This window comes from Syngnathus scovelli, chromosome 8 (assembly GCF_024217435.2).
Source record: "Syngnathus scovelli strain Florida chromosome 8, RoL_Ssco_1.2, whole genome shotgun sequence".
NCBI classification, from domain to species: Eukaryota; Metazoa; Chordata; class Actinopteri; order Syngnathiformes; family Syngnathidae; genus Syngnathus; species Syngnathus scovelli.
Genome location: NC_090854.1, coordinates 4,146,124 through 4,156,396, shown reverse-complemented (window position 1 = coordinate 4,156,396; position 10,273 = coordinate 4,146,124). Strand labels below are relative to the sequence as shown.

The 10,273-nt window shown below is 43.2% G+C and overlaps 1 long non-coding RNA gene across 1 annotated transcript; it reads right to left on the bottom strand.

The window, feature by feature from the left end:
* Nucleotides 1–3,638: 3,638 nt before the first annotated feature.
* On the bottom strand, nucleotides 3,639–9,329 carry LOC125973944 (uncharacterized). Its single transcript, XR_007483335.2, has 4 exons — nucleotides 9,036–9,329; nucleotides 8,856–8,933; nucleotides 8,480–8,781; nucleotides 3,639–8,392 (listed from the first exon to the last, which is right to left on the bottom strand). It is a non-coding gene; the product is annotated as an uncharacterized lncRNA (long non-coding RNA).
* Nucleotides 9,330–10,273: the final 944 nt, after the last annotated feature.

Sequence of the window (10,273 nt, the reverse complement as noted above, 5' to 3'; positions counted from 1 at the left end):
GATGTAGCGGGGCGCGTCATTCAAAGAATCCACCAGAAACAGGGCCCCGAGCAAGAAGGTTCCGGGCTTGCTGTATTGTCACGTGGGACGATCCATCCTGGGGGGCGGAGAAAAAGAAGCGTTAAAAGGAAAAGACGCTCCTCCACCCGTCTCAGACCAGTTGTCAGAAAAAAGCGGAGAAGAAGCAAGACAGATATTTTCTCTTAAAAAATGGCCCTTCTACATTTTAAAAGTCAAGAGGCGATTTTATCCAGTCTTGATCTGTTTAGTGCGCCCCTGACGCAACTCTCCATAGAAGATAGCTCATATGTCGAATTCCAACCGTTAACAGCAATCGTGGACCAAGGCCCAATAGAATTTTATATACCCGGGGACGGCTCAAAATATTTAGATTTATCCGACACTTTACTACATCTCCGTGCAAAGGTGACGCGTAGGGATGGGACAAATATTCCACCGCAAGAACAAGTCGGCATCGTGAATTTTCCTATAAACACAATTTTTAGTCAATTAGATATTTCGTTGGGTGGACGGTTAATCTCACAATCTAGCGCCACGCACGCCTACAGATCCATCATCGAGCTGCTGTTAAACTTTTCAAACGATTCTTTGGAGACACAATTCACAGCAGGAATGTTCGCAAAAGACTCTAGGGGGCGCATGGACTCCATTTCTTTCGAAGAGGGCGTGGCTAACGCTGGTTTTGTGCGGCGCGCACAACAGATTGCAGGCTCACGTGAATTTCATCTTATGGGACCGCTTCATGGAGATATTTTCTTTTCCGAACGCCATCTACTGAATAATGTGGATCTGCGTCTAAAGTTAACTAGAGCTTCTGATGATTTCTGTCTCATGAGCGCTCCAGACAGTGATTCGTGTCTCAAAATACTAGGAGCATCCCTGTTTGTGAAAAAAGTATCAATCTCACCGGCTGTAGCTATAGGTCACGCCGCCGCATTACAAAAAGGTAATGCCCTCTATCCCGTCAGTCGCGTAAACATGAAAACCTTCAGTATCCCGCAAAACTCGAGAATCTGTCAGCAGGATAATCTCTTCCTCGGACACATCCCCAAGCAAATTGTATTAGCTCTCGTAAACCACAACAGTTTTATGGGACGGAGAGATTTAAACCCGTTTAATTTTTTGCATTATAACATAGAGTATTTAGCTCTCAGCCACGAAGGTCGACAAATACCTGCCAAACCTTTTCAGCCCAATTTCGAAGCTGGACTATGTACACGTGAATTTCATAATTTATACACAGCAACGGGGCGTTTTCTAAAAGATTTACCTCTCTGTATAAACCAACAGGATTTTACTCAGGGCTATTCACTTTTTGTTTTCAATTTAAGTCAGGTGGATGACTCAGGCGCGTTAACGCCGATCAATAACGGGGTGCTGAGACTCGATTTGCGCTTCAGAACCCCATTACCGCATACAGCAACACTCATTGTATACGCGGTTTATGATTCGCTTATAGAGATTAATGCTAAGAGGGAAGTATTGATGGACTATTATTAACGCTATGAACGGCCGTGAATTGGACATGATTATGACCCGGATGCAGAGAACCTTATTTGGAGGCGTTTTCGCATCGGATGAGCTAGGTGACGTCAGAGACACGCCTCCGAAACATTACATAGTCAATACGCATCCAAGACATTTACCCGGAGAGCACTGGCTCGCTTTGACTTTAGAATCGGACGGCTCGGCCACATTCTTTGATCCTTTTGGGCTACCACCGAATGGGTCGTACTACCCGGCCAGTATATACAGATTTTTGAAGAAGCATTCTAAACGGATCGACTATCAGAACGGGCAGTTGCAGCACGAGCTCACAGACACCTGCGGTCAACACTGTGTGTATTATTTAACCCAACGCGGATGGGGGCACACTTATCGTGAAGTGCTGACTCATTACAATTCCGACCCTCTCCATAACGACGCGATGGTTAGAGAGTTTGTCAAAAAATGTCGAAGACCAGACCGGATGTGCGGCGGGCAAACATCATGTTCGTTGCATAAATTTAAAAAATGTCATTGTCTGAAACCATGTTAATGTTTTATAAAATCTCTTTTATTCAATAAACATTGTTAAAGAGAGTTACAGAGTCATGCGTTGTTTTTTCCACTAACAACAATAGTGTCATCTAATAACTAACCCATTTTACTACCGGTGATGCCCTCTTTCTTTTTTTTTTATTCATCATGTTTACATCTTCTACATAAGAAACATCCCCATCTTCACCTGTAGCCTATTTTAAACGTTTAAAATCTGCGCGAGCCAAGGGGTTGGAGATGCTTGTTTCCGGCAAGTTTAACCGTGCTAGCGTTCGGAGAAATTCACTCCATCCTACCGGCTTCTCGTTGATTTTTTTCCCACTCGTACACAAATGTCTCAACAGATCGCTCATATGGGAGCCTTTGATAGTTTTTCCTCTAAAAACAAATTCACTTAACGGCGTCCAGCTTACATCTTCTGCCGATAGTCTTTTCAGCACATAGTTGGCATTGCGTCGGAAACGTGGACCTATGGCGTCCAGAATATCATCAGTTGCGCTCTCATCAGCGGCCTTTATTTCACCCCTCTCATTGTCTTCGTGGCGAATCGTAATAGGAATTTGCTCGGAGTCTTTTTGTTTGACCAACCCCAAGTAACGCTGCATTAAGGTCTGATAAATTTTGATCTTTTCATATTGATTTAAATTTTTATTATCCAAAACCTGTTTCATCTCTTCATCCAAAGAATGCTCTGCTGTATCACGGATGGTCGGCGCTGGTCGATTCAGCCTCTCGAGCTGATAAGGCGAAATCAGGAACATTTTCTGAGCCGTTTTCAAACTCATTTTATGCTTTGTTCATAAAGCCACTAATGACACTCCCGAGAACAGGTGCGAAAGCGGCCAGTAACGGTAAAATAAAACCACCTTTCTGAACTAACACAGCTCTTTTCTTCTTCAAAGTATTTTTCTTATCAGCCAAAAAGCGGATATTTTTCTTTTGCTTTTTAAGTCTCTTGTAAAGTTTTGATTTTAAGGGTACATGTCCTTTAAGAAGATTTAGAGCAATCTCACATAATGCTTTCACCAAACTACTGGGGCCTCTGAGTAGCAAATGCTTACGTTTGGCCGGCTTGGATGTAAACAGAGATTTGAGTAACGGTGCGTTTGTTTTTAAAAGCTTCGTCATCGCTTTATTGTTTGGGTATATAAACGACAGGCCACTGGTTATGTAGTACACCTGTACGTAGTCTATATTGTTCTGGGCATGAAGGTGTCAAATCTACCAGTAAATACCCATGCGGCTCTCTTGTAGCATCTTCAAAGCATTCCAGGAAAAACTTCCGGTTGCTGGGAGAAATTTGATTCGCCAGGACACTCACCTGCAGTTTATCGCGGGGGTTTTTGAACAAAATCAAATAATTACTGTTCAAACTAATAGTCCGGCTAAATTTCCCCTGATGGAATACATTCTGCGTTAGCATTATAACGCTTAAATTTTTATGATGTCTATATTGGGTGAATATTCGAACCACTTCAGGGTTATCCGAAGCTTGGAAGATGACGTCATCCAGAATCAACAGATGGTGCTGCTGTGGCGGGAACAGCTTCTCGTCGTCAAAAGATTCAGGCAGCCCCTTGATAAAAACAATGTCTTTATTCAGGTTTTTGAGCTCATCGTACATTGGCTGGTATGAAGTATAAACCCAGACAATATTATCAGGTTTTTTTCTCAGAACATGTTCAGGATTTTGCAATACATTTTTTACAAAGAAAGTCTTGCCACAACCCGAAGGCCCTGCTACTAGCGATGAAAAAGGGAGTTCTAATCTGGGGTCGAATTCAATCTGATTAAAAGCCATTTCCACACACAGACACACGTATGGATAGATAGATAGAAATATCAGTAGCCAAACGGTTCAGTGGTGCCTCGCGCTAGCAGCCTTCTTTTATCATACACCACACGAAGCCGCTTGGAAAATGACACGTTTCTGAGATGAAACCCTCTCTTATCGCGAACGATATTATGCTGGGGCGCGTAAAGCACATCTGAGGTCGCACCTGCTGTATCGATGTAGCCTTGAACCAAACTGAGCATGCTGTCGAGATTGATGCTCTGACCGCTTTCGTGACTTTGTGTGATACCCTTTACCTTCATGACCGTCTGAGATGACCCTCGTGTTTTATAAGCGTATGTTTTGGGGCCGGCTGAGACAAATTCTAAAATGCTGTCGTTCAAAAGCTCATCTGTCAAATCACCCAGATAATCACCTAGCGCGAGAACACTTTCACCTGGCTTCACAGTGTACACGAGGCTGTCTGTATCTGTGTAAAGGACACGCTTCTGTAAAATTTCTAAATAGCTGTACATTTTTAGGCGTGCATAGGCTGTTGTGAAACACGCTGCAGCCACGTTTGATGTTTTTGAGGCGGGGATCTCGTTGTTTATGTTGATACAATACTGCACAATTGAGAGCTTCTCATTGATAAAATGGAAGAATTTCACATTGTACAGACCTGAAAACAAAAGTTCAAAAAAATCCTCTGATTTTGTCACAATTTTTGTGTTTGTCATGTTGTCACGTTGCGCGAGTTTTCCCCACAGATTGTTAAGACAGAGTTTTGACACTTGCCTTTTGCCAGGGTTTACAGCAATTTTGGAAGGATCGAGTTGGATACCCTGATGAATGGCATACCCTTCTATGTATCTTTCTCTGTCAGCCTGGTTGACCACGTGAGGCGGGTAACCTGAAGATTCTTGTTTACCTTTTAGAAATGTTCGCATGTAATCACGGAAAATTGTGTCGCTCGTTCTTGTGTAATGCCACACTTCTGTAATTTCCGCAACCGTGTACCCGAGATCGAGTGCCTTAACAAATTCAGGGGTTGTCCAAACACCTGTTAACGATCTTTGCTCATCACTATGTGTACAAGCCGTCTGCTGGTTGTTACACTCGGCACATGTGCGGCACAGTGTGAAGACGAGTTTACCTTTAGTTGTTTTGAACGGTAGAACGGGAAAATATAAACCACGGGGTGGGTTGACTGTGGCGCTGATGAAACCAAAATACGACCTAGGGTCTTTAAAATCATCGTGGATAATCGTTGGATGATCGATTGGGTATGTGGCTGTACTGTTGATGAAAGGATATAATGATGTCACATCAACATACAACACACGCTCGTCTGGCTCTGCCGTGTATTTTAAAACGAATGCGTTTGTTCGGCCCCCAAAAAGAGCCTGCCTCGGTTTGAGCGGTGTAGGAAATTTGTTTTTTTTAAGGAATTCCTTCACCTCTATGTCCATCTTTTTCATTTGCAACCATTCATGCTCCCACATAATTACAAGGTACACATCCTGTCTAAGCTGTAGATCCTGAATTTTCTTTTGTGTTTTATCAAACCTCTCCTGAAAAGGGCGTTTGGTTGTCGGGCATATTTTAGAGAGGTCGAAGCATTCTGCGCAGCCGTGGTGATAACAACCAAAATACTCAAACACTATTTTTACGCCCCCGATTTCACAATAACCATCTACAAAGTAGTTGTCTATCCTAACTTCACCACCGTTCAACGCATGTCTAATTTGGATATTTTGGCTGTGCATGATCCATTGCATGTACTGAATAGAATCGTGCGAGAAAGCTTTGTACTGACGCATATAGTTGTCTGATGGTGTAATGGCTAGTGTTTGAGGAGTCAGAAAATTAGCTCGAAAAACTTTCATGCACGCCGACGCAATTGTTACCGCATTGAATGGATCTGTTCCGGTGGCCTCAAAAAACTCACTCCTGAATTTTTCACACCCTTGCATTAACAGATCAACATCATTCTCGCAGTAGGCTATTGCCTGTTTAGCAAAATCAAACACATTGCTAGCTTCTTTGGCATACCACTCGTCAAACTTTGATCGTTGGGAGGGTGACATTCGCTCGGTGCCGTAGTACGTGGGGTCAGGGTGAGACCCTACGTAGTTTAGATGCTCTAAAGAGCTGAATTTGTGTGGGAAGTAACCCTTTGATTTGTCTTCAAACCCCAGGGCCTTAGGCATTGCGCTTAGAGGCATCGTCAAGAATGAGAGAGAGTCTATAAATCGTGATTTTGTGTCTAAATCGACAAATGATAGAACTTTACTCCCTTGCATCAGAATGTCGAGTTTGAGACCTAATTCAAGCATTCTCCTTATCAGTATGTATGAATCAAAACCTCTCGCATTATGTGCAACAAACGTAGTTTGTTTAAACCGTGGCATTCGGAAAAATCCGAGAAATTCATCAACACAATCTGTGCCATACCAATGCTTCGCCAGTCCATTATTTGATTCGCAACAGATGAGAAAAGGTTTGTGTAAACCGTCTGAATCTACATAAGTTTCGAAATCGTAGTAGACTACATTTTTGCACGGTGGTTGTGGTTTGATGGGCTGAATGTAGCACATGTGAGGGTTCAACAATGCGTCATCTTGATTTATGATCTCATCACACACTGCGCATTTTTTAACGGGGCAACGATGTTTAGCACCGGTACCATCAGCTCTCACATAATATTGAAGACCGCACTCCAAGCATTTTTTGTATGAAGTGCAGTTGCTGACACGATTCATTGATCGAGACTCTTTATGTTTGGTAAAGCATTCCTCATTACGACAAGATTTGTTACAGTCGGGGCAGATGACATGTTTAAACCGTCGCTGTTTACAGCCTGGATCAAGACAAACGCCACAGTGTCCTTCACAATGGTGCTGTTGCCAATTCTCATGCCCTTTGTAACAATGCCTGCAAAAAAATGCGTGGCCGACAAAGGCCTCAATCGCTTTCACGCCGTAAAAATGGCCCTCAAGATTTAAGACAAATAAAGTGTCGTTATCTGTTTTGGGGTAACGCGTGTCGAAAAAGGTCATGGGGCGGCAGTCCTCTTTTCGATACATTACAGTTATTTTCCGTTTGAGGACTTTCTCAAATTTATGGACATCGCCCAGACTCACAGGTGTTTGACAATCCAATCCTACACTCTCATGTAAGAGTCGCGCTTGTCTTGTGGCCTGTTTTGTCGTGAGTGTGTCATTTAGCAGATAGGTTAGTGAGAGAGCGAAACACAATTTATTGTCTGTATTACGTGGTATGTGTAGGTGTCGTTTTTTCAACCTCAAAATCTCTCTGTTGGTAGTGTTCAACAGCCTTCGACGCATTCCACCACCACCACGCAATGGTGTGACTATTTGTACAATGAGCTCTAAGCCCTCATCAGCCAGAAGCTCTGTGTTTGATTGGGCTAAACGTTCAAGCAAGTTTGATACATTATCTCTGATAGAGTTTATATCACTAGTTTGCTGGTAGATGTGAGCTCTATCGTTACCAGCCGCGAGCTCTATCTGAATTACATCACCTGTTTGTGCCCTGCTAGCTACCTCTTGCACGACATCATCTATTTTATCTTCAATCTGGAGGTAGAAGGTTGCAAAATCATTAATGTTCTGTTGCGATGGTATATTTAACCGTCGCCTTACCTCTACATTATTGAAATGTGGCCTATTGATTACAATAGAACCGCCGTGTTGGTCAGCTAATACAGAACCGTTGTTAGATTGCTGGGGCGTGTGTTGAAATGCTGGTGTGTTGTTGTCAATAACGTCTATTTCGTGATCAATTATAACAGAGCAGTTGTTAGGCTGAAATATCGGCTGAACATCGTCAACAGCAAACGATGATGAATCGACAGTGTTAGCGGTCAACGGGTCAACCAGAGGCTGTGTATTTAGATTTTGGATCATGTTTAGCAACTGCACAGGAATGTCAGGACTGATACGCCCGTTGTTGCCATTAGCTTGGTTGTTTAATTCCGCTATCATGTTTAGCAATTGTGACGGGATTTGTGTCGGACTCTGTCGACCTTCATTCATACTTTGATTGTTCAATTCATCTATGACAGCCTGTAAATGAGTGAGAATAGCAGGACTGTCTGGTCTCTCCCCCTCTGACAAAGCCGCGGTCACATTGTTGAGCAAATCTGTTATTTGACTCGTAGACGTATTGTTAACGTTTGATAAATCTAGCTCTGGTGTGTCACTTCTTTGGCTTGGCCCGCTAAATGACGGTAAATCTATTTCAGAAATGTTTGCTAAGAAATCTGACTCCGTTGACGTAAGGTTTGGATGATCCATTATATTTTCTTTTACAAAACACAACAGAAACAACACAAACCTATTTTGATTCGGCTAAATCTGTAAGAGCACGTATAATCTTAAAACACTCTTGTAACCGTCTTTTGTAGACACAGTTACCACGACACTTTAGAGACCCCCTGCTGGTTGAGTGGTGCGTGTTGTAGAAGGGGTGCCCTCTCCTCCTCCCCCGCCTCTTCCTGTCTCTCGTGTCACGACGCTCACCTGGAAGTGGCTATAAAAAAAACAAAAAAAACGGTTAACCCTTTATATTATCAAAAATAGCAAGTCGAATGATAACATAGAAGGAAATGCTTCTAACTTTGTTTGTCGACTCTTGATGATGCTTCAAGCCCTCGTAAGTAGACAGAGCTTCAACTAGTTCTGAGTCCGTCGCTGATTCCGGCTGAACGGTGCGGGTTGAGATTGGATTGGTTTCAACAGTAGCACGTGACTCTGATGCCGCCGGTCGCGCTGGCGCTGACGTTTCGACTGCTCCAATATGGCGGTCGGACGTTTCAACTGCTCCAATATGGCGGTCGGACGTTTCGACTGCTCCAATATGGCGGTCGGAGGCAGCTTGTGTCGGCCGATTGTTTTTTCTAGTGGCAGCGGCCAGGAGATCTGACGCATACAAAAAATAAAATCAGCAACTAATACCCTCTATATGAACTATCTTAGATGCGCGATTGACTCACCGTAGTCTGATTGTGTTAGGTAAACGTCGCTAAAATCGTCGTCAAAAGATGCGTGGACATCGGCAAAAACGATGTTGTCTGTAAACAATACATCTTGTTTTATAAAATAACCTATTATTATTATTTATCATTATTATTATCTGTTATTATTATTGTGAGAAATGTAGTAAAATGACTTACCTTTAACCATTCTCGAAAACAGCTTTTTGACGCGCTTCGACCCCCGTTGGTCCGAGCGATGGGTTGTCTTGTCTTGTCTTCTCCAAAATGATGCTCGTCCACACCAAACTTTAAATTCGGCGGGGATAAGACCACGCCTATGAGCTCACGTGTCGCACGAAATCGGATAACTTTGGCCGCTTGCTGATGACGCATCAAAGAGGTCTTTCTCATATCGTCGGACCCAGTATTGTTTGTCAAATTATGCACCAACACCTTGCGACTTGTAGCCGTGTGATTTTCTCAACAAAACCCCCCTTGATCCTCCAAAACCCCCTTGATCCTCTAAAGCAATGTTTACCAAATTACATGCGTCTCACGCTTTCAGATAACTTTGGCTGAGCTATTGTTTCTCAAATTATATGCGACTCTCTTGAAGCCAACTTTGCCACCTCTAATGACTTTGCCACCTCTAATGACGCCTCTCTAACCCCCTCCTCCTCTTCCTCTTCTCAACAGAAAGGCTCTCTTCAAGCTCACACGTGCGGGCCGGAAGCAAAGGTAGCTCAGAGGGCTGTTAGCAAAGCTAGCTCAGGTGCTGCACCTGTCTTGATTCATAAAAATACATGCCCATACATATCCACATCTTAAAAATGGCGCCAGCAAACCAAAATGGCGACAGTCAAAGATGGCGCCGTCATGACTGGCGCCATCTTGATGCCCCCAAGGGTGATTTATGACCCCCAATAAAAAAAAAGCCATAAATCTTAACATCAATAGGTCATAAAATTTTATGACTTCCTAACTCATTTGCATATGAATAGACATCAAAGCCTGCCGCCTTATTCTTCTCTCTGACGGGAGGAGCGCATTTCAGAAAACGTGCTCAGCTCGTCGAGAAAATGCGATTTAAGCAATAAAATTAAAAATGCACCTAAAACCTAAACCAAAAGTTGCAGGTGGTTATTTCTTCATGCGCAGCAGTCAACACGGCACTCTCTAGCTGCCAAGAGCACTTTTTACTATGCGCACCCAACCAGAGTGACGGGAGGAGCACATTTCAGAAAACGTGCTCAGCTCGTCGAGAAAATGCAATTTAAGCAATAAAATTAAAAATGCACCTAAAAACCTAAACCAAACGTTGCAGGTGGTTATTTCTTCATGCGCATTGCTCAACGCGGCACTCTCTAGCTGCCAAGAGCACTTTTTACTATGTGCACCCAACCAGAGTGACGTGAGGAGCACATTTCAGAAAACGT